We start from the raw sequence: 23,753 nt of genomic DNA, 5'->3' as shown, positions 1-23,753 counted from the left end.
CCCTTGTTGCTGAGATAGGATCCTTCACTCAAGAACCCCAAACAAGGACCCTACAACTTCTACAAAGACATCAAGGGTTGGATTGGTTTCAATTTGATTGTTTTCATACCTCTCCCCATACTAAGCCATCTGGACAATGCCAATCCCACAGTGTCTCACAAAAGTCTCTCAGGACTTAAAGGCCACTACACCCAACCAAAGTTTTGATGCGAAATTTATGACCATTGCAGCACATAGCCTTGTGGTGTTTGACCTGCAATATGTCTAACATATTAAAATTATTGCATCATGAGTTGATAAACATACGAGTGATTAATAAAATTATACGTACCTATTGATCTCTTAAACCATATGCTAAATCAATTTCCCTTTGTGTAACATTGGAATCTCCATTACGATGAGCTTCTTTAACCAATGAAGTGACACCATCCCATGTTAATGTGCGACCAGAATGTTGACATCGTTCAATCCACATTGTCATCCAATCAAGATTGTTTGCAATATACAAATGTAGCGCATCCCACTCCCGACCAACTGTACAAATAATCAATAGACCACTTACAATTGATTTATTTAGAAGATGAAGAATTAATTTACTACAATAACATCTTATAATTACCTCTCAATTTCTTCAATCTACCTTTCCCCATCAAGTGCTCCCCTTCGAATTTATTAATGGGGTTGGGATCCCAAATGCGATCTACGTGGATTTTTGCTACAAACTTAGGAAGATATTCAGTAATGTACACCATAGTTTGGTATACCATACATCCCTCCACCATAGAATGCTCAGGATGTGCTCTTTGTCGAACCAAAGCCTTCAAAATTTTCAAGTGCCTCTCAACCATCCACATTGACCTAGTGTGTACAGGTCCACACAATTCAATATCCTCAACTTGGTGTATGAGGTAGTGTTCTTGTGCATTGAAAAAAGTTGAAGGTAGACACTTTTGCATTTCACACATTAGATCAGGGATTTTTCTCTTCCAATATTTTATATCTTCCTTGTGGATTTCTTTAGATGACAACCACCTAATTAAAGAGATTGAAGACACAAAAATATATAAACGAGACTTTACAAAATAATATACAAATATATTGCATAACAAGTAAAACAAATGGCAAATATAATGTATATACAACAAATTGAACAAACATCACTACTTACCTCATGTATTTTCCAAGTTCATATATGACTTGCTTGATATTATTGTCAAAGTGGTCTGGGAGAGATAGAGGTAGAACATACTGCAACAATTATAAAATGATCTTTTCATTGTTTTCTAACATAATACAATGAAAAGTACATGCGCAGTATATAAATATATAGTAAATACACAAGAACGCGAATTACCTTAATGAAGGTATGCCAATCATGTGTTTTCATCCCTGGCCCAAATTCACTCTTCTTTGATATGAGATTGTTTATGTTCACAGCAAATCCTATGGGAAATCGAATTTTTCGTATGACTTCTCTTATAGAATTGCTTTGTTGCTCCGTTAATAACCAAGGAAGGGCGCTTATATTAATCTGATCTCCATTGCCATTTGATTGAATGACATTTTTCATTGCATGATTGGATTCCACAATGTCACTACAAATTTTGACAATTTTTTCTTTGTCATGCCTTCCATCCAATATTTTCCATAATGTCTCTATTATATTCTTTCCAATATGCATTGTATCAAACAAATGCACAATTTGTAGCTACTCATAGTAAGGCAACCTACTGAATTGTCTGGGATAACTTTTTAGTCCCTTTGGAAGGTGGTCATCCATGTCTTGATGACCTTCAGTATCATCAATTACATCATCAGTAAACAAAACACGATAGAAAAATTCAAATTCCAAACATAAACCATTAGATGGAATGACATTACCTTGATGATTAATTCTATTATATTCCAACTTCCATAAATGAGGAGTCATTCTTCGTGGCTTTCATGTAGTCTCTTCTTTCCCATTGAAAAGATGTTTTTTCAGTATTCTGGTACTTATGATTTTTGTGAAGGAAGTTCCTATACTCATCAAACACTTGCTTTCCTAAACTTTTTGAATGACGGGATTTCATCATTGGACCACAAACTGGACATGCAAATTTTCCCTTTGTTTGAAGACCTACAAGATAATGTATAGTTCTATTAAATCTGTTAATTTTTATAATTATAATTATCATGCGCAACTTGAACACTATAATGTACCACAAAAATGTGTTAGCCCTGGGGCATCATGTATTGTCCATACAAGCATTGCATGGAATTGAAATTGTCTTTGTCCTATTGGTCTAGAGATGTCATACATGGTCACACCATTCCATAACTCTAGCAACTCGTCGATAAGAGGCTCAATATATACATTCATATCTTTAACTTGATACTTGCCTAGTGGAATGAACAAAAACATTACATAATTATTATGACCATTTTACTACAATATTTATAATTAAATGTAGATGACTATTAAATGATAAAATACCTAGAACAATCATTGCCAACATTATGTGCTCCCTCTTTATTGACATCCATGGAGGAATATTATTGTTGATAACAAAAATAGGCCACACCGAGTAAACAGATCTCAACTCTCCAAATGGATTGACACCGTCCGCTACCAATGAAAGCCTGAGATTACGAGGTTCTTATTTAAAGTGTGGCCACTTTTTCTCTATGTCCATAAATGTTGAACCATCCACAGGCATTCGAATAATGTCATCTCGACTTCTATTGCGTGCATGGTAATCCATAAATTGTGCCAAGCTAGTGCACTTGAATAATCGTTGCATACGTGGAATAATGGGAATATAACGAAGAACCTTGCGAGGCACCTTTTTTGTTATTTGATCTGTTCGATATCTACTGATATGACATTCAAGGCATTTTGTTCCAAATTCATGTTGTTTATGATATATAATATGATCATTGGGACAAGCATCTTTTGTTTGATACTCCATTTCAATATCTTTCATAATGGCAGATAATTCTCGGTATGAGCAAGGTAGAATATTTGATGGTGGTAAGAAAAACTCACCTATCAATCTACAACAAAAAAAAAGGTTTGAGGTGTTAATATAAAGAATATTAATGGTACATGATTCACCATTTATTAACTGTAATGACATGTATGACACACCTTAACATACGAGAGATTGTTATGTTGGATAAACCATTCATAACCTTCAAGTTCACCAGCAACAATACAACAGAGAGAAGAGTTGTTTGGGAGCCTTTGTAAAGGGGCTCATATGCCTTCTCAAGAAGAGGTAAATCATGAACATCAAGGTCATCCTGATCATCATGATCAACTATGCTAGTACTAAATGTGTCATGGATCAATGTATTTGTACCATCATCTTCAATTGTGTTTTCTAGTGCATGATCGTCATCTTCCATGGGATCATTATCTTCAGCTTCGATATTCACACCTCCATGTTCCTCCACTTCCAAAACCATATTCTCAGGGTTTTGTTGATCCATACCATGTGCTCTAGGGTGCTCCACCTATATAAAATTGATATACATAAATAAACCATGATCATGATCTCATTATCAAGTGATTTCTTATGTATATAAATTGTTAAAACGATATAATGAACAACTTACCAGTGGATGATAATCATGTCCCCCTTCAATGTGACCATGTTGCCTACAATGTTTCTTAGTTGTTTTGATTAGAAGTCTTCTAGTCTTTAAACCCTTACAAATTTTGCAGGGACAATAACATTTCCCATCACCTTTTCTTTTCAAGTTAGACCATAATCTAGCAATTGTCTCCTTATTTTGTTCTTCACTGATATTATCTAACATGGTCTTTCTTCACAGGCAAAAAAATTAGGCTATGGAAACTTCAGTGCAAAAGCTTCACAGAAATTGCAAATTGAACCAAAACCATTTAACTCTTCTTTTTCATCTTAAAACATTGAACTTAATAGAGAACGTATTTAATGTAGCTGATTGTGTGAATTTATGAGCATTGTGTCTACAAATTTTTACTAAAAGTTTGCCTGTTGCAGACTTTTTGAGAGACATTTTTGAGTATTCTAAGCTAATTAGGCCATGAAAAGATGGTTTTACACCTTCCAAGGGTTACAGAACAAGGTTTACAAAAGTTGCTCACAAGGAGTATGCAACATTGACAACTTTTCCTTTCTTGCTTTCTAGAGACACATCTTTAGTATGAAAACCAATTACATTCTAGAACATGAGAACATGTCTATCATTAGAGACATAAGAGAATCACATTAGCCCTACACAAAAAGGCATTGGCAATTACAAAACAATAAGTTGTTCACTGTCAAGTTAATTATGATTGCATTTTTTCCCTTTCATTGGTTTTTCACTTTGGACCTGCACTTTACACTGTCTAAACTCTTTCCCAAAGGTCTGATTTGTGCTCTTTATTAATGCCCTATCTTTGGATGCTTGTTGTCCTTCATACCTGCTATTTGGAAGAGGAAGATAGCATAAATAACTTCAACAAAAGTGTAAAAATCAGTCATAATTGACTGTGACAGCCAGCTGAGCGTTACTACTTTGCCTAAAAGATCATTAATTGATCTTGGCAACCTCAAAACCCATGGGCAGGGTCAAAAACCACTCCTTGATCTTGTTTGCAAACAAATAGAAGGAGGTTTAAAGCTTTACAAACTCTAATGTATGGTGGAGAGTAAGCAAGTGAATGGAAATCAACTCCAAAATAGTGACTCACTAGTATTCTAAATGATCATTCGACTAAAGCTACAAACATTAACATGATGTGTTTCTAGCTGTAGCGTCCTAAAATTGTGACACTTGCAATTTTGACTGCATTTCGGTCTTCACGATGGCGACGCAACACGAAACCTGAATGGAGACCCCGAAACTTGTCCACGACACCAAAAACTGCATTTTTCAAGAACCCTGGCCTGATCCTCCTTGCACCCTGTTGTCTCGGGAGGTGGGACCAGAGTGCCCAGCGCCCTGGTCCTGAAGGACCAGGGCGCCCAGTGCCCTAGTCCCCCAGGACCATGGCGCCCAGCGCCCTGGTCCCTGGCCCTATTTTGGGCCCGGTCTCCTATGGGACTTTGGGTCTTTTTGTTTGCAAATTGGAAAATATTGTTTCCTAGTCGGCCTAAGGTCGGGAAAATCAGTCTATTAACCCTAATTGACAAGTATATAAACTACATTTTCCTCTGTCATTGGATATGATGGAAAAAGCGTGGAAATGATACTCAAACACTCAAGCATTCAAGCATTCAAGAATTCAAGCATTCCTTCAAGCAATTGATCATTCCAAGTCTCCATTCAAGGCTAAGTGTTGCATTCAAGACAAGGATTCAACCATTGAAGAGGAGATCACATACTACAACATACAACATTACAACAAACAACAACATCTATACCTTCGCACATAAGGATACAAACATCCTTACAACAAGGTATTAGTACTTGTTTTACATTACAATCATTTACATTTACAGCATTTCTCATTTCTTGGTTAATTCCAAAACTGGGGTTTGACCTAAAGGCAAACCCCTAATCCCTAACCCCCCCATTCGTCTTCTTTTTTCTGTGTGTAGGTTGCAGGTACGCGGCTGAAATTGGAGATCTGGAATCCTTGTGCAGAGACGAATAGATCCCCCTTCATTTCGCGGATTTTTCGGAGGACCGTGTGCACGCCGGGTGCCATCGTCCCGTCAAATTTTGCTCAAATTTGCAGGACAGCGCCGTATCGACATTTTACTGCTAATTCTAGGTCCACAGCTTCATCCTATATCCATATCTCAGTTTATAAGCGAATCTTTCTCACTTTCTATGCATTCTTAGCTTAATCATTCTATCCACATTCTTTACAAAAGAGGGTGGCCTTGTTGTCTTAACCCTTGAAACACATTTAGAATCCAATCTTGCATTGTGTGGGATTGGATCTTGTGGGTTTCAACCCCTCTTTTGAATGTAAAGTCTCCCTAAGTGAAAACCATCAACCCTAGCAACCTCCCTTCTCTCTCCTTGGAGTTGGAAGAGGGGAGAGCAACTAGGATTCGATCGATTTTCCGCTTTACACTAGCATGTCTACATGAATATCTATGGTTACTGTAACGTATTTCTATCATCATGAGATTTCTACTTTTTTGGGCAGTTTAGAATAGGATGTGTGTAGATGTATATATGTAACCATAGTTATTACTTCTGACACATCAAATAGACCACAGTAGATAAAGTATATATGTAACCATAGTTATTACTTCTGACACATCAAATAGACCTATAATTCTAGGTACTACTTTGGCTAATTTTCCCAATGATATAGAAGTCTTATGAGGTTTAACCCTCAAAAAGACTTTGTTTTGAAAGTACCATTCTTACGTGCATAGCTCTTCTATATGTTTTCTACCTCCTTTAACCACCCCTTGGTTAGTCTCATTTCATCATGTATCTCCTAAGAATATTTGAACCAATTCCAATCTTGTCTTCAACTAGATATCCCAAATGATATGTGTACAATACTTTCATCCATAAAGATATTTAAATGGTTTCATACCCAAAGATGCATGATAGGAGTTATTATATGCAAACTCTTCCAATTGAAGATACTCCTCCAACGTAGACTATTAATCCATGGAATACATCCTAAGGAGGTCTTCTACTACTTTCTTCACTATCTTTGTTTGTCAATTTGTCTGTGGGTAGTGTGTCAAACTAAAATTCAATATTATCCCAAATATTTCATTCAATATTTTCCAAAATTTAGAAATTATATGAGTATCTCATTTTGATATGATCATCTCAAGTACTCAATTCAAATGAAATATCTCTCAGATAAACTTCTTAGCTAACGTAAACAATCCATCCTAAAAAATCCTTTGGGTGAAGTTGCTACCTTGGTCAACTTATCCACAACTACCAAAATGACATCATGTTTATTCTTTTATATCGGCAACCCTTAAATAAAATCCATGCTAATAACTTGTCATTTATATTTAAGTATGTCATGTGAGTATACAAACCCTACTAGGTGTATATGCTTAGTCTTGGCTTGTTTGCACTCCAATCATCAAGCTACAAATTCAATCTCATCCTTCTTGATTCTTGGCTAAAAATATAAAGATCTCAATTTTCCTACCATCTTGGCTAGTCCTAGGCACCTTGAATAAGGTGTGTTGTGGATCTCCTCTAACATCAACCTCCTCAAATCCCTAAGTTTAGAATGTACATTCTCCCTTGGTATCTTAATAATCCATCTAACTAAAACAAATATCTATTGAATCGATGGTGCAAGGGGTTTTTCTCTACATCTTTCTCCATTATGGAATAATATCTTTGAAAATTATGAACCAATTTCTCAAATTAGACCTTTTAATAATAATGGCTGCTAGATGCCTTCTTCTACTAAGGGCATCTATTTTTCTATGTTTCATCTCCTTGTAGTAATCATGTTTGCACTCCAATCATCAAGCTACAAATTCAATCTCATCCTTCTCGAGTCTTGGCTAAAAATATAAAGATCTCAATTTTTCTACCATGGTGTGTTGTGGATCTCCTCTAAGATCAACTTCCTCGAATCCCTATGTTTAGAATGTACATTCTCCCTTGGTATCTTAATAATCCATCCAACTTAAATAAATATCTATTAAATCGATGGTCCAAGGGGTTTTTCTCTACATCTTTCTCCATCATGGAATAATCTCTTTAAAGATTATGAGCCACTTTTTCAAATTAGACATTGTAGTAATCATGGCTGCTAGATGCCTTCTTCTACTAAGAGCATCTATTTATCTATGTTTCATCTCCTTAATGTATTCAATCCCAAATTTATATTCAATAAGAAACTATATCCATCTATTTTTGTGAGCATTGAGATTGGGTTGAGTAAATATATATTTAAGGCCTAGGTCATCCATCTTCAATTCAAAAGGCTTACCCAAAAGATAGTGCCTCCACATCTAAAGCACATGAACTATGGCTAATAACTCTAGGTCATGGGATGCAAAGTTTAACTTATATTATTTCAACTTGGACTAGACTAATAAGCAACCACTTGCCCATTTTACATTAGCACTCCTCCTACTCCTTATCTTAATTCATTTTGTTATCACCATGAATTACCCATTTGGATTGGCTACAGTCAATATAGGATATGAAATGAGCTTCTTCAAAAATTGGAAAGCTTGGTCACACTTCTCATTCCACTCAAATATTTTCCCTTTCTGTGGAGTGAAGTGATTGGTGCTACAATTTTAGAAAATCCTTATACAAACTTATTGTAGTATCTTGCAAGTCCCATGAAGCTCTAGATTTTAGTTACATTATGTGGTGTAGGCAACCCCACAATTGCTTTTATTTTCTCTAGATCAACTACAATCCCTCCCACTAAAATCATAAGGTGTAGATAATTCACCTTGTCCTTGTAGAAAGTACACTTGAATAGCTTACCAAAGATCTTATTCTCCCTTAAGAATTATAAAACTATCCTCAATCTCTTGGTGCAATGTTCAATAAATTCATGAAAGTTGTAGCATTATTTGACTCAAATGACACTAATGTGAAATTGTGGTAGCCATAATAAGTCCTAAAATCTAGCTTTTAAATATTCTCTTCCTTAATCCTCAATTTGTGGCAGCCATATCTAAGGGACCTATCTTAGATAATATTATAGATCGTCTCATATGATCAAAGAGATCATTAATCCTTCATAGGGGATACCCATTCTTGATTTTAACCTTCACAATTTATGAGACTTCACAATTTTCAGAGGTGTTTGAAATGAGCGATTAGGTCAAACAAATTATGGTATCTGTTGTTTTTTGAATTTGGTAAACTAATGATTAGGTATGTGTTGTTTTGAATTGAGCAAGTTGGAAATTAAATGTTTGTGTATGTATGTTCTATCGAATTGACCAATTAGCTAGCATATGCAGGTATTTATGGGCCAAGAGGTGTGCAAGTCCCTGATCCTCTCCAAACAGTGTTCACGAGATGGGGTAATGATCCCTTCAATCTTGGTTTCTATTCACATGTTGCAGTTGGGGCATCTGGTCGTGATGACCTAGCGAAGAATCCTCTAAAAGAAGATTTAGAGGCTGCCAATATAAAGACATAGAAGCATTTCTGTAAAAATAAACAATGATGAAATTTGAAACTGTTTGTTACAAATTAATTTCGAGTACTCGTTCTTTCTATTCGCATCATTTGATTTAATTAATCAGAAATGATATATTAGCAGAGAGCGTGGGAGATGGTAGGGTTTTTTTTGCAGGAGAGGCCACCAATAACAATGATTGTCGTTGTTTTAGATTAGCTAATAGATTTTATTGGCACAAGAATAATAATGAATCCACCATACATACATACCAGGAAACAAAGATGAGGCCAGAGGTGGACAAAAGCAAGCTAGAGGTGGAAACTTCAGCCAAAAACCCTTGCTTGCAGTGTAGAGATCGCTCCGACGGGGAGGGGCAGGCGTGGCTTGCTTTCAAAATGAAAATGAGTTGTCTTTTTTTATTTTTAATAAAATGCCTGATGTCGTCGGAATTCCGATGAACACGGGCATTTTTTAAAAAAAAAATCAAATTTACACACAATGCTCCTTGTCCGTCGGAAACCTCCATCAGAAATTGACCCCAAATGTATTAGTGTTTTATTTCATACTCTTGAATCTCCATAAGACATCCAAAAAATAGTGCAAAAAGATACTGAGAGCTACACTCATTTGGGAACTTGCAGAGGAGAGGAACAAGGGAGGAGAAGATACAAGCATGGTGGAAGGCGTTTGGAGATGCCTTGTTGCATTTGTTTTCTTTATCAAATGTTCCATTTTGCTTTTAGTGTCTCTCTTGATATGCTTGCTTAGGATAGTGTCTGATCTTTGATTTTCTAACACTAACACTTGTTTCTTGCTTATTTGTTGGTGTTTGTTATCCTAACCATCCTTTTTTGCAAAGCATCATAAAATAGCTAATTAAATAACATAAACATAACATATATTTAATTTACTTTAACTAAACAAATTTAATATATTAAATAATAAATTAAAAAAATTACATATAATATACTTACCATAAAGTGGGGAAATAGAAGAATATCTATAAAATCAATTTTAATATCTTTTCATAACATGGATTTTAAGAAGTTTAAGTCAACCAAAAATCAGCCAATGTTACTGTATTTAACCCAAACTCCAACGAAATATGAAAAAAATACATTTCACTTGAAAAAATAAACAAATGATTTCTTAGTTAACAACTCTATGACTGTGAAAAGAACATAAATCAAAACGCTCCATGAAAACAAATGGTTTATAAGAATGTAGTGCTCAGCCTCAAGGAAAAAAAATTAATTCTAAAATCTTCTTCCCGTATAAACTAACGATAACTCACACGAGGCAATTAAATTGTATCGATATCCAATACCAATCACAACAAAGTAAAAGTAAGGAGAGAAAAAAGTTTAGAGGGAGAGAAACAGAGAAATGGCTCAATATAAATAGGGAGAGGTGACTTTATATACATAGTTGAATCTAAAAAACTACTAATGAGATTTCACTATATTTGTTATTAATTTTATTTATATACATAATATTATATTATTATATATTTTATGTATTGTAAATTCTTAAATAGAAATATTATATATAATATTATTTAAATTAATACAAGAAAATTAAACAAAATAACATTAACTTATTTTTACTTTAGTCAAACAATATGTGAGAATTATCATTTGAAGGTAATGAAATCTTCAAGAAATATAATTTTAGAATGATAAAAAAATAGTAAAATCTAATTTTAAAACATAACAGTGAAATTGCAAATTTAATGAGTTTATTTTTGGAGTGTGGATATACAAAGAAAACAAATCTACAACATTAAAATATTTAAATTCTTCTCAGACTCTACTCCTTGCACCCTAGAGATTGAGAAGGAGAGACATAGATATAACTAGCTCTCTCTTTCTCTTCCCATTTCTCTCTACGTATCCCTCTCTCTACCTCTCATTATATATAACTTTTTATCTTTGTCTTTATATCCCTTCATATCTCCCTCTTTTTGTCTCACCCTCTTTCTATCTCTATTTCTCCCTCCCCCTCTTCCTCTCTCCTTCCATCTCTCCATCTCTATATATTTATCTCTCTCCATCTATATATCTATCTTCATCTCCCTATCTCTATCCCCTACCTCTCTGTGCATTTCTCTCTTTCCCCTCTATCTTTCCTACTATATTTATCTCTTTATCTCTCCCTCTCTCCTTATTACCCTCTCTTTCTATATCTATACACGTCTTTTTTATCCTCAATTTTTCTCCCTCTCTATCTATTTAGATATATCTCTATCTCTCCATCTATCTCAATATATCTCTCTCATTCACACTCTATCCCTATTTCTCCATCCCCGTCTCTATCTCTACATTTGTCTCTCACTCACACTCTCTCTCTCTCTCTCTCTCTCTCTCTCTCTCTCTCTCTCTCTCTCTCTCTCTCTCTCTCTCTCTCTCTCTCTCTCTCTCTCTCTCCTACTCTATCTATGTTTCATTATTTATACATATCTTCGTTTCTTATTCCATCTATCTTTCTATATCTCTCTTCTACTCCATCTATGTTTCATTAGTTATACATATCTATGTTTTACTCATTCCATCTATCCATTTATTTCTCCTACTTTCTCTCTATACATCTTGATATTACTTTTGTACATCACCTTTCTCTCTCACTCTTGCCTCTCTCTCTCTATATATATCATTCACTCCTCTCCCTTCATCTCCCCTACTATGTATTCGTCTCTCTCTCTCTCTCTCTCTCTCTCTCTCTCTCTCTCTCTATATATATATATATATATATATATCTTATAGATCTCTATTTATTTATCTCTCTCCCTATCCATCTCTATCTCTCTCATTCACTCCTCACCCTTCATCTCTATCTCTCTAAATATCTTTTTCTAATATTATCTATTTGTCACTCTTCTTATCTCTTTATTTGAGCTCTATATCACCCTCTATTTATATATCTCCCTTTCTCCCCCCTCCTCTCTTTATCTCACTCCTCTCTGTCTCTTTCTCTCCCTCTCTCCCTCTCTCCCTATCCCTCTATCTATATCTCTCTTTACACTTATCTCTTGATTTATCTTTACATGTACATCTCCCCTATCTTTCCCTATATATCTCTATATATCTCTCTTTCTCTATTCCTTTGATCTCCCCCTATTTCTCTCTTCCTCTCTGCATCTCTATTTTTTCATCTCTATTCTCTTTTTTTCTCTCTTTTTATCTCTCTCCCTTTCCCTCTCCCTCTTCCTCTATATCTCTATCTCTTCCTCTTTATTTCTCCCTCTCTATCTCCCTATCTTTATCATTATCTCTCCCTCTATCTCTCTATGTATTTGTCTCCCTCTTCCTCTCTTGCTCTACCGTCATCTCTACCTTTATTTTCCTCTCTCTCTATATCTATTTGCCTCTCTATCTCTCCATGTACATTCTTCCATCTCTTTCTATGTCTTTATCTTGTTCTCTCCATATCTCTCTACCTCTCTCAATATATCACTTGCTATCTCTATGTTTTCCTCTCTCCCTCTCTTCGCCGTCACCATCTCCATCTCTATCATTCCATTTATCTCTATCTTGCACCCCTAATCTCTCCCTCCTTCTATCCCTATCTCTCCCTCTCTCCTCATTGCAAACATAACATGAGTTTGTTGCTAATGGAGCATGATTATCTTCCCGATTCACAAAAAATTTCATTCACATTTGGATCCTTATAAATCGATGCATAGTTGATTTGAATCTATCAATTCTCCATTAACACCTTTGTTGCACAAAGAACATATAAGTTGATGACCTAGCAACTAATCACATGTATTGTACAAATGTATGCAAAAAATAGAGTAATTTTCTTCTTGATTCACCTTCTAGACCTCTTCGACGTACCCATTGCACACCAAGGTGCAATTGCTAGTAGTACGTTCTAGAAAAAATATTCGACAAATTAAAAAAATAAAATAATAGATAGCCCAGATTAATACAATTGTCTTGAATGGATTTTCAACCAGTTTTAACCGTTGATGTGAAAAAACAAGTCGCCACTTTCAAACAAGAGACACAAAGCGTCAAGTTCCTGCCGATGATGAGCGTCAAGCTGTTGTACTATATAACATTTTCTTTCAATTGATTTATTGATGTGTTGATGGCCCTTTATGTAGATAGAGATTTTTTTGGCAGTATATCTGGCAAAAATATGACATCCAGAACAATAATTGTTTTGAAAATATCCACTTTATAGCAAGATGTCAAAAAATAATACAAGTGTGTCAAACAGTAGGTGATTGCAAAGGCATGGAAGCTTGTTACTGAAATATAGTATATAACTAAAGTTGTAACCCATTTAAGTGGTGGTGAAATACAATACATAAGTGATATGATTCACAAAGCCTATTTGTAAATAACTTGAAATGAGTTTAGTCTATTATTTATCTGGTTGATGATATGAATAGAGCTAATACTTTAAGTAAAACCTTGAATTGTAGTAATAAATTTGTTAAAGAATTGTTCCAATCAATGTGGTAATGAATTTGTCAAAGAATTGTTCCAATCAATCATAATTTTCAATAGTTATGTATGACATAAATGGTTCAACACTTACATGAAAGAGACTATGTTTTAATGTTAAAGGAGAACTCTTGAAACAATATTAGGCATATGCGAATTTTCTTAATAGATTGAAGTTAAGTACAATACATTTGAGGTTGACCATAATTTAAATGTTAAGAATGTGGCCCAGCTGAACTACAAAAAAGTTTAATATAATGAGATAATACTTATAAAAAGCCTACTTATAATTAATAGTAAACTGTAAATTTCCATGAGATATCTAATAACTTGTTGCCTTAATGATTTCTGTATATTGTGTTGTAAGAGAAGCCCATTACTAGTGGATTTCATTTTTGTCAATTCATTCTTCTTATCACATTGTGAAATCTAGAAATCTAAACATGCAAAATTCTCAAACTATATGTTTCACTATAATTTCTATTGCACTATCGATTAACTTATTTGGAAACTTTAATATGCAATCCAAACGATTTTGGAGAGAGATGAAACTCAATTGAGAAAATGGACAAAATCCTAGATCTTTGACATCTTGTTTGTCAGATCGTTTTTCCCTGAAACACTATCGATAGTTTTTAATAAGTTTACTACGGAATATCAGAAACCGTAAATTTAAATTGTAGCCCCTTTTGTTTAGGGCATTTTCTCAAATTTCTACCTCTAATTTCATTGTAATTTACAGTCTCAGTATATTCTAAAACAATATAAATGTCTATTAATATATTTGACTAAGATAATACAGACATTGAAGAAATCGAAAAAAAAAATCTGTAATACTATGCATTGGCATATGCCAGGAAACACTAACACGTGGGCTATAGAAGAAGTGGGAGATTTTACATTGAGCAGAGATGATTACATGCAGTTTGCCATTTGGAAGCTTAGTGTAATGCCCTCTTAGGAACCCCAAAGGAAAAACCACACATCTAGGCATTTAAGGGTGAAATAATTTTATTTTTTTAAAAGTATAATTCACATTAAGTGCTTTCATTACTACATTGCACACAATAACACAAGCGGAAGACTAACACAAGAATTCCTAAAGGGTTACCAACAAAGAATTAAATGAAAGGTTAAATTACATAATTACCATTAATCCAATTATCCATCATTTACTCATTGAATATAATAAACTATATACAAATAGCAGATTACACCATTTAAAGATTGAAAGGGTAACAATATAATTTTCTCTTCAATAAAGCATTTGCACAAATCATAAGGATAACTAATAAATAACATCCAAAACGTAGCATTACATTGATCATAAAATAGATGGCTTCCAATAATACATATAAAGATTAAATCTTTACCAAATTACAAGGTTACATAAATTCATTAATACAATTGACCACATAGGTCTCCAAAGTACAATAATCTCCAACATGAGATAGTGCATGAGTCATGAACCACAGGAACACCTGCAAAGCCAATCCTCGCATGAATGTATGAACAAGAACATTCGATGGGAAGTGGCACTACCACCCGACCATGTGATCCCAAAACGGAACCACCCCACCATGCTAAGAGATAGCAGAGGACCCTCAAGCAAGCATAAGCAAGACACGGATGACAGTACAATACAACTCCACAATACTCTAGGTGACTCGACAACACAATACACTAGTGACCCTAAAGAGAGAGTGTCATCACATAGCTTATGATGATTACCCTAGGTAGGCCTCCATAGGTCCCAACCCCAATCCTGGGTTATCCTGGTAACCTTTCCCAAACCCCCGGTTCCATCTAGGTCTCATGCAGACCCTACCAACCCTTCGTGAAGACAAGGTGGTCGGTTTGCCATTCTAGACCTTCCTGCTATATCTTGAGCCTATACGAGCACTCAACCATGCACGAGGTACAATATCTTAATTAATGTTATAAACTGCCCCACCCCTAATCAATTATTAGGTTATCACTTATTATCTGACTTTCGAGGGGTTATCCTACCAACCACTTTGGGTGCGGCCCCCACTCGAAAACCACTCTCTCATAGGACACTAAATGAACATGGTCACTCTACAAGGACCCTATGGTGAAACAGACAGCCATAACACCACTATCAAAATACAGGTGGCCAAAAACAAAGACTTATTAGCCCATGGTTAACCATAAGGAATAAACACAACATGGTTAAGACAACGAGGTTATATTACATCACTTGGTCAAGAGATACAAAATACGCCACAACAGAACGACTAACAAGATGAGGAATAACAACCAAATAAACCTCTTGCAAGAAAAGCTAAATTTACTAAGTCCGAGATTAGTCAATCTTTGAGAATAACAACATCATAAACACTTGCAATTTCATCAATTGAAAATTAAATAAAAAACCCTACATTTAATACACCATTCTAAAACGTCATTCAATTCTATTTATCTCCAATACAATATTCCAAAAAAAATAATAAAATCCATATTAAATATTTAACAATTAAAATATGAATTATATTAAAATATTTTATCTATTTCCAAATTACAACTAAATTTATCAATTAGATCTCATAACTAAACTCTTGATTTAACAAGAAAATCATATATATATATATATATATATATATATATATATATATATAATGAAATAAAATTTAAAACTAAAATATAAATTTAATCCCACTATTTTAAAATAGCAAACACTATTTTTTAACATACCGCAAAGGGATATAATAGCATGGGTGGTGGCCTAAGCCTACCCATGGGTAGTGCCACTAATACATTTGGCCTAAAATTCTGATGGAGGTTTCCGACGAAGAAGGTATATTGTGAACAAATTTGATTTTGTTTTGAAAATTTGCCTGCATTCGTCGGAATTCCGATGATAATTCAATATATGTTTTCGATAGAGAAGGAATTGGCAATGACATTTGTGCTTTTTTACAAAAAGTGCCCGTGTTCGTCGAAATTTCAATGACAGCGGACATTACTTAAAAAAAAAAAGACCAAGACATTTCAAATCATTTTCGCGGCCTCTTCCCATTCCCACATTGCCACCCCAGTAGCATACTCCCGCCTAGAGTAATCGTGAACCGTGAACCGTTTTGACTGATTAGTGCTAGCTCCAAGCATTCTCAGCTCATGGAATAGGGTTTGCGAAAATGGAGCAATGTCGGCTCATGGAATAGGGCATGCTCCCGGGTATGAATCATATATCGTAGGAATCGACATCCTTTTTGGGGATTTTTTTTTTTTTTTTAAAATAGTTCATATGTTTTGTTTTATGCTCCCACATTTTGCAGACATATCTACGAGGGCATTCACAACTACAACATCTAAAAATCTCCCTTAATGTTTCAATTGATGCCTAGACCCTATTCCAAGGTTCCAATCTCAAATGTGTACGAAGAGGGTGCTGGCAATGGTTGTGGATTTGGTTCTACACCTACCATGTGCATTTGCCTTAAGGTTTCAAAAATATTTTCAACAAATCTACTTTTTGCATATTGTGCATCCATGAGACGCCATTTTTGTGAGGAATTTTAGTAGTTTGAATTCCTTCTTCATGTCTTCAGAGTATTGAAAGTTTCTAAAGCATTTTAAAAGGTCTATTTTGTGCAATCCTAGCGATCATTGTGTTTGACTAAAGACCAATAGGCTTCATTCCCCTTCTTCAATTCATTCATTAGTATCGGTCACCCATCTATTTTGCACCTATAGATAGTGATGTTTCCGATTCTCTATTGGTCTGGGCGCAGGTGTAAAGCTCTATCAACATCCTCCAGCCTATATGAAAATGGGAGCTTTGAAATGGCACGTTGACTGTTTGACAGACTGCCTCACAAAAATTGGAAGTTTTTGAACAAGGTATGAACATCTATCATAGGATAAATAATAGAGGAATTTTGTTACATGTTGTAGCTGCAATTGCCAAGGTACATGTTTTAAAGCTGTTTTATATCATAGAATCAACATTCCAATGGCTATTTATTTTTTAAAATTTCGATATCATATTCCCAACTGATGTCTATTTTCATGAAACTATTCCTTTAGGCAAGCAAAAAAAGCTTAAAAAAACTACACAAGGCTTAAACCATTATTCATAGCCCCTAGAAAATCTCTTCATTACCAAAAAAACCTATTCATACTTGAAAACATTATTCACACCTAAAACATTGTCCATGCCTAAGACATTAATCACAACATCAAATAATATTCATAATGTAAATAAACACTATTCATATTTAAACAATTGTTCATAGATTCATTTAACCTCAAAAACTACTCTAGAAGCTCTTGAGTCCAAATTTGTTGTTCTCTATACGAATTATGGGGTTTGAAATCTATTTAGTATGATTGTGTAATATCCCTTGTCCAATGATGACTGAAAAACAAGGAATAATCGCTGTCAAATTTGCAAGAGTCCTCAAAAAATGGGTGTATGATGATGCAACCTCAAATTCCTCTTATTTCATATCTAAATCAAACAAATACCTCATTGACAGTCATAAATACATGTTATAGGCATCTAATCTAAAATTACATGGACTGTCACAATAATGTATCAAAATCAGACTTCACTAGATTATTGACATTTCGCCAAACATGTCATGCAACCTTTGAAAAATATATTACAGCTACAAGCCCATTCAAATCTTATTATAAACCAATTCCAATGCAATCATAGGATCTTTACATAGGCTAACTATCGAGAGATATGCTATTGATTATTTGAAGACATTAGACAGTCACTAACTGAAGCATATATCTCAAAATTACAATGAAAGAAGAGGTTTGAAGAACCTAATTAAGTTATGCCCAAGTCTGGTGATGTAAACACCAACATTACTCATCCAAAATAAAGCCATGTTAGAGTTATGATCTTCAATACTTTCTCTTAGACAAGAGATAAAATTAAAAAACCACATGATTACTACAATAAATTTATTTTCTTATTAAAAATATAAATAATTACATTAGAAATATATTCCACATAAAGAAAAGAAATGATGAAAATCATTTGTTTCTTAAATAATGAGCTCAACAACTAAAAATGGGAAAATAATATCCTAATTACGACTCCCTAATTAGTATAAGATACTATTTCCAATATTATACTAAGGATAAATATTCAAAAAGTATAATAATTACACTAATACATATATCACTCTCATGCCTTCCTTAATTTGATATAAGGTCCCTCTATCCAAATATGAAGTCTCAAGGGAGTTGCATGTGTCAAATATTCAAGCTTCTTCTAAATCTATTCCAACCTCTTATTCCAACACATGTCTTGATGATGGTTGAGGATCTTTAAACTTTGAAAATATGAATGAACACACTCATCTAGACATGATTTAAATACCACATTTAATTATACACATGGATGCAATGGGCATTATTTAGGATGTGTGCAATGAAGTGTGGAGGTTCATGAGAAATATACATTACATTTTTCTGAAGAAGATTTAGGTTTCTACCCTCCTCCTTTGTTGACATCCCCTCCCCCATTGTCTAATATATCTATGAATTTTCCAACAACTTTTAATCACAACAAGAGATAATTTTGTATGAGTTTCTTAAAGCCAACTTTATTACTCTCCCCTTGAAAAATTGAAGAAAAAACCATAAACAAAATTAGGACAATCCTTTTTTCAAGCATCATCAACTATTCCACTAATGAATGTAATGATTTGGAGATTAAAATTCAACAACTTATTGTAGTTATAGTAACATTTAAATAATAGGTGACAATGAGTTATACACTCATCATATCCCTTCTAAATGACATTTATAACCTATTATGTTTTTATCTTGCTATATGGCATTGGTAGCTTAATTACCTATTAGGGGCTCATTGTCATTCATGGTACTACGATTTCATGTGCAATCATACTTGGGAGGCAACATAATAGCCTATTTCTTCTTGTCTCTACATTGTGGAGAAAGAATAATAGTTGTCAATTGTTCCTCTTTTTTAAGGATCCACTTTACCTTTGTTGATTTTTATCTTGTATAACTTGATATCCTTTCTTGCATAGAATTGTCCTCAATCCAAATTCTCTCCTTGCTTGGACATGTGTGTTCCTTGATTAGGACCTCTCTCATTGTTTTGTAGGCAAATAAACAAAGACATTGACCTCTCCTCTCTACTTATACACAAAATGGCTAATTGAAACCACTTCATATACACAAAATGTCTCCTTGCACCGATTGAGCCTCAAAAATGTGACACCCTTGTTCAAGAAGGGTTGATACTCCACAACATGATGCCTATCATTCATCAGCTCAAGGTGGTTTTTTTCATTATCAAGAAAAATATGATCAAAATTTTTTGTAGTTTCGCCACCATCATAATATCATTTTGCTATTGTTAACATCATACATCCTCATGCTACGCTAGCAATTCATTAGGCTCTTCAATTTATTCACTCTTTATATGTTAGTGACTACCTTTAACTTATGAACCTTCAAATAAATCATCATAATGACCTTCAAATAAATCATCATAATGACCGTCAAATAAATCATCATAATGACCTTTATTCACTCTTTATATGTTAGTGACTACCTTTAACTTATGAACCTTCAAATGAATCATCATAATGACTACCTTTAATTTTTTATTGTTCCACCCTACAATTTTGTATTTGAGGTATGTGAAATAGTTGCTCTATAGATTTTTTTTATCTCTCTATATTCTTTTGGTTGCCTTCATTTAAATTATGTAATGTTTCCATGATTTCAAAAAATAAAGATTTTAGGAACAAGGTTTGATATGCATATATTTCTTATATACCAGCACAACAATTGAATGTTGGGGGTGTTATGGATATTTTAATAGAGACATTTAAAATATAGAAACCCTTGTTATAAAATCTTAGAACTGATTCCAACACCAAGAAGTAGGGTTATTTTAGAGATTTTGGAAGTAACCACACATCAAATTTTGGGTGCCTTTGAAAAGAAAGTGGTCTGATGAAATCTTTGGGCATAAAATAGATGAAATGCACTCAATACTACTTCTGCATAATATTTTGGTCGATGATATTTTTAAAATAGTAAAGGAAGGTGTATGGAACAACCAAATTCTTGTCATTATAAACAATTAATATTTTAAGATCCTTTTATGATGTGTAAGTTGAGAATATTTTATGAAAGGTCCCTAAATGAATACACTTTAAACTGATTTTAGAAATGACTATCGGATGTAGACAAAATGAATGCTTTTTGGATTAGGATGGTACACAAAATCAACTATCAAAAGGTTGTCAAAAATTCTTGGGACTAGGAGGTGTGAACTGGCCTACTCTTCTGCTTTTCATGCCATCAAAATTTGAGTTTGATTGTCATCATTTCCTTTGCCAAATTCTTCACACGTAACTCCTGAATCAATTTCCAACACACAAAATGACAAAAATAGGTTTGTTGATGGGAGCTTTCCTAGGTCAAATAGGTTTGAATATACCTTGAAGTGTGCAATATGGAAGGTTTGTATTCTTAATCTCCTGCCCATTTCTTAATTTAAAAGATGATATCTTTATTAAATATCTCATCTATTTTTGGAGGTAGACATCTTTAGGAAAAGATATCTTCCTCCCTCTTTAAAATGATCCCTTTACACTTGTTGAAAAATATCTCTTTTACAACTATCTCTTCCTTTCTTATAGCAATGAGGCATGTACAAGGATCTTTCTTCCTAGCTTGGAATGCATGTATGTTTATTAAGGGTATCTTCTTGGTGTTGAATGTGCTTATCCTTGATCGCTATCTACCTTAAAATATCAACCTAGAGGTATGTTGACATCTTAAGGGGAGGCATATGAGCGCTCCTTTTTTCTTGTGTTAATTCATTTATGTTATATCCTCAAACTAGAAGTGTTGTGTTACATAGCGCCCCCTAGGGCATAGTTATTATTTTTTTGAGATTTGTTACTTGGAATAGCATGGATTAATGCTAGTGTGATCATTGTTGTTGTTTACACCTTTGCAAGTGTTGGTTATTATTGTTGTTTGTGTTTTGTGTCACTATAACAACCATTTTGTAGTAGAGTTTTTGGATTGCCTTGCATCCAAATGGTTTTGTTTGTTAATCTTCTCTATCATGAATCACCTAGCATAACACAACTTGCTAGCCAATGAAATCCATGATGTAGCATGAATCACCCAACATTACACAACTTGTTAGCTAGTAGTATTCACGTTTCTTCTATTTTCTCTTATCATATGACTAGTAGTAAGCATCTCTTGAGTTTGATTGTCATCATTTACTTTGCCAAATTCTTCACACGTAACTCCTGAATTAATTTCCTACACACAAAATGACGAAAATAGGTTTGTTGATGGAGGATTTCCTAGGTCAAACCTCGGGTTGTGAATTAACCTTGAAGTATAATGTTTTTTTTTAAGGGAAAGGATAGATCTAATATAAAAATGCTTAAAATTGAACATGATACCTTGATGAATCTTTCTTGAATCCTCACACAAGGTTTTAGGATGTCATGCAGACTGTTGATCATGAATGTTGTGCTTTAACTTGAATTCTCCTTCAATGCTTGATGAATTCTTGATTGCTTGTTCACTTGGAATTGAATTGATTTTATAATTAAGAGATCACTTGAATTCTAGGTAGACCTCTTCAAATGACACGATAGGCTTCCTTTTACACCTAATCATACATAAAGTATTTGAATTTTTTCTCACACATGAGGCAAGAAATGAGGGGTCATATTTTGGGTCCCAAACACGAGTACTAGAACACCTAAGGCATCCTAGTCTTGTCAATTTAGGATGTGACATGCTAAAGTGGGCATCAATGTCTCAAGATCAAATGGACCTTAAGTGATTGTCTCCCTTGCATATGATTTGTTTGGATGATAAACTTCACCATTCTGCTCACAAGAATTTTATTAAGTCTCAAATATAGGGATCATAACTTATTAATGATGCAGTGAAAGTCCTTAATGAAGGACTTCTAGAAGTATTTTTGGATGAGTCTTTGTCAAGTGCAGAGAAAATACAATTGATGCTTAATGGATTTAAGGAACATGCTTTCAAATTGGAAGCCAAAGTTTTGAAGGATGTAGAGAAGAAGGTGGAAGAGAAAAGACTAGAAGTTTTGGTGATTAGATGTGCAACAACACATATCCAACTACAAGAAACCATAATTATTTTTTTTAGAAAAGTGTAAAGGATGTAGTGGTGGCATACATGTTTTAAAGGCAATGGCCTAAATATACTAAGGATATTAAGGGTCACATAGATATTATAGTATCACAAATTGTACAACTATCCAATACTATAGACATGAAGAATGATGCAGAAGGAAATAGAAGGCTTCAAATAGAAAACTTATACATGCAACTAAATCCATTGACTAATCAGAAGAACAAAATTAAGAAACAGTTTGATCATCTAGGGAGACATTTACAAATTTATATCTATTTTCACTATTTAATGGTTTATGGGTTTGTAATGCTAATTTAATGCCCTTTCATATTTTTGTATAGATTCTTTATAATAGCCTATTATAGTTATTTGTTCTATTATGGATAATGTTGTGGGTCAGACGGCTTTGCCATCCGTGCATGAAAGCATTTCATGAGTTCTACTTTAAAAATTACATGAAACATTTTTAATTTATTTGATTCAGTGTTATCTAAGAAAATTTTTATCAATGATGTTTCCTTTCTCTAAGAATTGGATCTAGGATCTTTTCGTTAGATAATATGTAACATCCAATGACTAAAAATTTTCTTTACAAATGCTTATTTTATTGAATTATCATCTAAGCGTGAATTAAAATTTATATCTGTGCGGAAGTAGAAGATACAAGCTGAAGACTCATGTGCAAGTAAATTTCATAAAAGAAAGCAAGCAAGCATTATCTTGAATGACATGGAAATAAGCTCATTAGCTGCCTAGAAGAGAGCAATTGGAGAAAAGAAGAGGAAAGTGTTAAAGGGTGATAAATACATAGAGAGTATGCAATACAAACAAACAATGTCTGGAATGTGTGATGTGATGTCTCTAATTTATGTCCGAAGGGATTAACTTGTTTTGAAATTCCTACGAAACCTACTGGGCCATGCTTGGAGGAAATCAATGTGTTCATGCAAGGGCCACCTTTTTTCTATTATGAGAATGATGCTTTTGCAAGGAAGGATATTTGGAAGACAATATCCAAAAATTTCTATAGTGTGGGACCAGAGTTGGTGGATTCGAAGTACTTTTCGGATTCTAGA

The sequence above is a fragment of the Cryptomeria japonica genome, chromosome 5 (genome assembly GCF_030272615.1).
Source record: "Cryptomeria japonica chromosome 5, Sugi_1.0, whole genome shotgun sequence".
Classification (NCBI taxonomy): Eukaryota; Viridiplantae; Streptophyta; class Pinopsida; order Cupressales; family Cupressaceae; genus Cryptomeria; species Cryptomeria japonica.
Note: the sequence above shows the minus strand (reverse complement) of the source record.